The following is a 6,704-nucleotide window of genomic DNA, read 5'->3' as shown; positions in this document are numbered from 1 at the left end:
AAACACTGGAGGAGGTTGTCCAGAGCAGCTGTGGATGCTTCATCCCTGGAAGTGTTCAAGGCCAGCTTGGACGGGACTTTAGAGCAATCTGATCTAGTGGAAGGTATCCCTGCCCATGGCAGGGGATTTGGACCAAATGATCTTTGAAGGTCCCTTGCAACCCAAACCACTCTATGATTCATTGATTTGTGCTTGAATAGGTCTTCCTTTTCCTGCAATATTCCTTCCTTCCTCTGACACGTTTGCAGAGAGTAGCTGTATCATATCTTGGTGTGGAAGGCTAAGAAAAGTCAGCTGTTTCAGGCACCTCTAGTGAGAGGCTCTCCATTCTCCAGAGTATCTCAGAAACCATTCCCTAATCTGAATTTATCTCACACATCATGCACACCATTGCACATTAGTTTTCGCCACTGTCTTGTACAATGGTGTTAATTGTTCCTCGTCTCTAATGAAAACCTGTCCTGCAATCCTTTCTGTGGTCAATTTTCTTCCTTTCTGTTGTTTTTGGGGTAGTTTGTTTTGGTTTTGTGTTTTGTTGTTGTTTTTTTTTAATCTTTGTATTGCTTCAGTCTAGCCAGCAAGCTGCTGCTGCTAAAATTATCTCCTCTGCCTGCTGCTTGGCCTGTGTCACGCCTCCTCCTGAAGCTTTACATTGGCTCCTGGCATCCTTCCACAGCAAATTCAGATACCCCATCTTCCTCCTAAGTGCCTGCACAGGTCCCACCAGCTTCCCTGTCTGGGTGAGCCCCTACCACCTGAGCAATGCATTTCCCAGAAACAGTTATCTGGTCAGCCATGAGACGGGTCAAAATGGGAGGTAGAGTTTCTCAGCAGCTGCAGCTCAGATTTGGGTTTTCTTTCTAAATCAGTGGCTTTCATCTTGTGATCAGCTGGACTCACAGCCACAGGTGTTCTGAAACAGTGTGGGTTTGTGCTTAGGTTAGAGAAATACAGATCCAAGCTACTGCCTAGAAAGTGCTCCCTGCACTGCTCTTATCCCATGAACTTCTGTCCCATCACTTACACTCCTGAGATTGCATGGTGAACCTTATTAGCGACCAGGTAAAGCTGAAAACTAAACCGGAAGGAGAAGGAGGAGGAGGAGGATAAGGATAAATTGCTCTGCAGCCAGATCACATCCCGTGAGTCCATGCCATAGCCGTACAAGTGCAGGTGCTGGCACAGGAGGGAACTGGTCAGTCAGCTCCGGACTCTTTTTTTTCATGATGCTTCAACAAAAGGATGCAGGGGACAGCCACTGATGTTGGGACTACACATGCAAGGCACCATGGAGCTGACAGGACTGTAGGAAGAGAGGCTGAAAACAAGCTGAGGAGGACACCTGACTCAGAGCCCACAGCAGTGTTCAGAACGTCTCGACCATCCCAACGCACTTGCATCAAAGCTTCCCATATTCACCAGGTAACCTCTTCTTTGGATAGTTGGAAAAAATTTCCTGAGCTGTACCTTGAATGTCCTTTGTTGCAATGTCAAGCACACTTAATTAGATATCTGTTTCTAGTATTATTTCCTTTCTTTGTTTTTTGGTTTTTTGGGTTTTTTTGTTTGTTTTTTAAATCAAAACCTGAAAATCTTTTAGCTTTTCTTTATGGGTGATGTTTGTTAAACCTTAACTCTTTAGATTTTTTGCTTCCATCAGGATTCTTACCTTTTTTCTAATGTGTCTCCCCAAAAGCTTGATGTAATGCTCCAGCTGAGGCTCACAGGTGCCCCCAGAGAGAATAATTCTCTGCTATCCTATACATGATGCTCCTGCAAATGGATCCCAGACAGTGCTGGGTATTTTAGGCAATGCTGGAGGATCCAGGGATCCCAGAAGACCCCTGTGCCCTCATAAACGTGCTCGGGTGAGCAGGCAGCAGAAACACCAGTGCCTCCCACTCACCCTGTCATCAGGTCTGTGCAATCTGCTGGTGCAGCGCTTAAAGTTTGGGGTTTTAGCTTGTCTCAGCAAGTTTATGGAAAGCCATCAAGAGCCTCCAAACTAAACCAAAGCTGTTGAGGACATGATTTCAAATGTCTGAGCAGCTTAATTGGGTCCTATTGCATGCTTGTCACTGGATCCGCAGTTTGGGTGATGTTTAAGGCCATTAGAGGGATTAGCACCATGTTTATTCTGGGCTGAATGGGACAATTTAATTTCTCTTAAATGTGCTACCCTCCCTGGGGTGTTTTCTCACATGTAGACACTCTGCTAGTGCAGCATCAAAACCCTGCACTCACTTTTTACTGTTTTTTTAATTAAATTAGACTTACAAACAAGTGTCATACAAGCGTAGCGCTATGAACAAAGAACAAGTGCTGCAAATTCCTGTAGCTTTCAGACGTGTTGCTTGTAACAGGCACTGAGTGGTGAGGCAGTTAAAAGGGTAGTGCTTCCTCATGGTGGGCTGAAAAGAAAAAAAAAAGAAGTGTTTGTTTTAGCGATGATGCAGCACCCTTTTCTCTCCTTTGCCCTCCGCATGCATCTCAGGGGAGGTATGTGAAACTATGCCAACTGTTTGCCCCGAGGCAGGATGCTCCACTCCTGCTCCCTGGAGAAGATCCAGTTCACACTTAAAATGGCACCTTGGCTCCTCTGGATGCCCCCCCCTACCAAAGCTCTCCTTACAGGGATCCAATGAGCATCCGAGGAGGATCCCAAGTGGCCCAAGACCCTGCAGCACTGCCTTGCCCTATACTTTGCTTTTTCTAGTTACATATTTTGGTGTAGATTGGCAAAACGGGGCCCACTGCTTTTAGCTCACTCTTTCCTGAGGCTGGGTTTTGTGGGAGTGGTGGATACATGGCTTCCCTATACTAAAAATCAGCTTTTCCTCTGCATGTGCTGAATTAATTTTAATTCAGAGCAGCCTGTCCTCGCTCATTTATGCAAGCCACTCCAATCTTTGTGCCAGCACAAGGGAGGGAACAAGCAGCTGGGAGCGGAGGAGGCTTCTTTTGGCAGAAGTGCCAATTTCTGCCAGTTTAGAGTGGTTACAAAACCCTGGGTGGGGCTTTGTGATCAATCGCATCTGATCTGAGGCCACCCAAAGGGAGGAGATCTGCCATCTCTGCCTGTCTGGTTCCCAGCCCTTTCCCATATGTGCAAGACTTTGCAACAAGAGAGAATGTGGGGGTTATTTTTGCAGTGTTAGGGTTTCAGGGGAGGTTAATAATGGCCAGGCTCCCTGATTGCTTTGTATTTTGAAGCTTTTGCCACCATCTGCACAAAGGGGTTTATTCCTACAGGCTGGCTCTTCCCCATATTCCGCTACTGAATTGCTTTAAAAGGCCACTAAACACACCATAAATAATTTACTAAATCTACCTTTCTGAGCAGGCAAATCATGGGCTTGCCCCGGGGATGTTATTTGATCAGAGCTGGGACAGGCATAGCTCCCTAACTGCAATGGGAAGTGAGACATCCCAAGGGACAGCTTCTATTTTAAATAATTTGAAGTTGATGATTGGTTGCTTTTATAAAGTTCCCATCATGGGAGTGTTTAGAAGGGAATAGCGTTGTGCTGGTACAGCTACTTAGCTCAGCTTTTTTTTCCCAAATTGTTTAAAAAATTATCTTAGTCTGGATTTTTATCTCCTTTGCAGACTTGAGGTTCTGTTATGGTTTTGTTTAAAGTTACAAGGTTTATTCCCTTAGGGAAGGATGAAATTGCTCAGAAAACAGACTCCTTAAGGATAACGTCCATGTAAATGACATTCTCTGATTGTGCACTCAATTGGGTGGATACAATTTGTGAATACTCCTGATTTGTGTTGGTAACAAGGGGCCATCTGACTTTCAGGATGGGACGTGTGCCCAGTGGGTACAGTTCAGGTCAAAGAAAGTAATTTAGGGGATAGGGACTAGGATCAGACCTAAGAAAACTGTCTCCTGCTCTTGATTTGCCCCTCGTTTCCAGGAGGAATTGAGAAACTCCTCCTCCAAACGTGAACCGCCCTGAAAGCTGTCCATGAAACATTACAAAACATAACTTGCAGAGCCACTTATGCCTTTTTCTTGCTTAAGTAGAAGGTGCAAACTCCTGTGCCCAGATGATGTCTCAAAATTACCCTGACTGCAGCAGCTATTTTGCTTTGCTGCTGCTGCAGCCTTACCGGCACATCTAACACACAACAAAGGCTTTAAATGTGGGACTAAACTTGCCCATTCTTGCAGGAAGCTGCAAACATCTAGGATTGCCTGCCCTACCACAAGTTAACCTCTGCAGCTTTGGGACTAGTTCTGCAAAACATTTTAAACAAGTACAGCAAAAATATGAGAAAAAAGGACTTGCAAGGCTGACCTGTGTAATTAAAGTTTCCTTGCTGGAGGTGGTTCTATGGGGTCACCAGGAGATTGTCCATCTCGTGTCTGCAGGTACAGGCTGTGGTGGTGGTGGTCTCTGGGCAGATACTGGTGATGGGAGAGGGCAGAGATGGGCAGGGGAGTCTGGCTGGGCAGGGATCACAGGACGGGGGCAGGGGCTGGCTGGATAAGGCTGGGATAGCCCAGGTTGGAGACAGGGGATGGGGGAGTCAGACCAGTTGGGGATGGGGGAGTCAGACCAGTTTGGGATGGGGGCAGGGGATAGCTGGGTGAGGCTGGGCAGTGGACAGAGGATGGGGACAGCTGGACCAGGCTGGGCTGGGGGCAGGGGATGGCTGGACAAGACTGGACAGGGGATGGGGACAGCTGGATGGAGACAGCTGGATGGGGCCGTGCTGGGAACAGGGACAGCTGCAATAGCCCAGGCTGGAGGCAGGAGAGGGGAACAGTTGGACCAGGCTGGGATGTGGGCAGGGGATGGCTGGATGAGGATGCAGAAGGAACAGGAGATGGGAACAGCTGGGCCAGGCTGCGCTGCGGAGAGGGAGCAGCCAGGATAGGCCAAGCTGGGGACAATAGCTGGGGACAGTTGGGACAGAATCATAGAAATCATAGAATCATTTAGGTTGGAAAAGACCCTGAAGATCAATGAGTCCAACTGTAATGCTTACAAGCAAAGTGAATATCACCACCCCATCAAAGTGCAGAGAAGTTTGTCATGTCATTTCCTGTGTGGGTCAGTTTGTTACTCTTGAGCTTCACACACTTCACTTTTGCAGGAAAGTCCTCTCCTGTATTAAAATCCTTCCCAGTTGTGAATTCAGTTGTAGATTCTACACTTTGTAGATTTGGCACTCTTACTTGTGATGATGAACAGGGTATTATACTTCATTTTGTTATAAACGATAACAATTAAAACAATTTTATTTGGGGTTCAATCAATTTAGGTTGAGAAACAATAAGCAAAAACAGCGCTGGGCGCGCAGAGAACTCAATTAGTTCCACCGCAGGCACACCTGAGTCCTAAAAGCAGCGTCTTTTATGCCCGGATCTTGGCCAATCTCTTCTTGCCAGATGTTCGTCCTGCTCTTTCCCCACTGGGTCGCTAGGGTACACCTTCTCCTCCTATTGGCTCTCCTTTGGCGTGCTTTTTCAAATCTCAAGGTCTTTGTCTCCTCCGGCGGGCTTTCGCTGGCCTGCCTTCCTTATCTCCCTTGGCGGGCTTTTCCAAGCAGCGATTGCCTCAGGGGAAGCCATCACATTGTCTCAAAGGAGAATCACACGTGCCCACTCACCACAACTGCAATACAGGTCCCAGATTTACACAGAGTACAACAATTGCACTTATCACACCACATTCTATTTTTGACATGAATCATGACTGCGTTTATCACAATTTTAATTAGGCTGGGTTAGGAAATAAATGTGTTTTACTTACTGATATTGCTTTTCCCCCCATTTATTTTGAAATGCTATTGTCTTTATTTTCAGCAGGCAAAATGTGAAGTATTGTTGCAAATCCTGACTTTCTTCTGTGGTTTAGATTATAAGCAGCTGCTCAGAGCCAAGGCTTGTGGGGTTCCTTGGAGCTGCTGAGTTACAGGTGGCCTGCTTTTCTGCAAACACCACGTAAAGAGCTGTGTAAACAGTGGCAGCTGCATTCAGTGGGCAAACCTGGAGGTAAAGTGGCATGCCCAGGGTTACCTGGGGCATCGCTGCTGGAGCCAGTGCTGGGACCAAGTAAGTGGTTTGACACCTGCTTCTGCTCTAATCACAAGCCTTATTTCCTTTCTTTGTCCTTAGTTTTTAAGCACATGGCAATTTTTGCTTAATTTTAAAGTTCTTGTAAAACTTGGTGATGGCACATTGATGTAAGCATGTGCTGGATCAGCATCTGTTCTGTTGTGTATGTAGGTGCTTATGCAGCTGTACGTGTTTTCCATCTATAGGCTTCTGCAGCCCAAGGGAGAGATCCTCCCTCCCTGAGTGCAGATATCATGGCTGAGGACAGTATGGGGACAGCCACACTGGGCTGGGGACAGGAAATCATAGAATGGTTTGAGTTGGAAGGGACATTAAAGACCATCTAGTTCCAACTAGCTGCTATGGGCGAGGACATCTCCCACTAGACCAGGTTGCTCAGAGCCCCATCCAACCTGGCCTTGAACACTTCCAGGGATGGGGCACCCACAGCTTCTCTGGACAACCCGTTCCAGTGCCTCATCACCATCACAGTAAAGGATTTCTCCTTCTATCTAGTCTGAATCTACCCTCTTTTAATTTAAAACCATTCTCCCTTGCCTTCTCACTCAGGCCCTACTAAAAAGTCTGTCCCCATCTTTCTCATAGGCCCCCTTTAAGTATTGAAAGGCTG

The sequence above is a fragment of the Falco rusticolus genome, chromosome 3 (genome assembly GCF_015220075.1).
Source record: "Falco rusticolus isolate bFalRus1 chromosome 3, bFalRus1.pri, whole genome shotgun sequence".
In the NCBI taxonomy this organism is placed as follows: domain Eukaryota; kingdom Metazoa; phylum Chordata; class Aves; order Falconiformes; family Falconidae; genus Falco; species Falco rusticolus.
The sequence above is the reverse complement of the archived record's forward strand: the minus strand, read 5'-3'. Positions refer to the sequence as shown.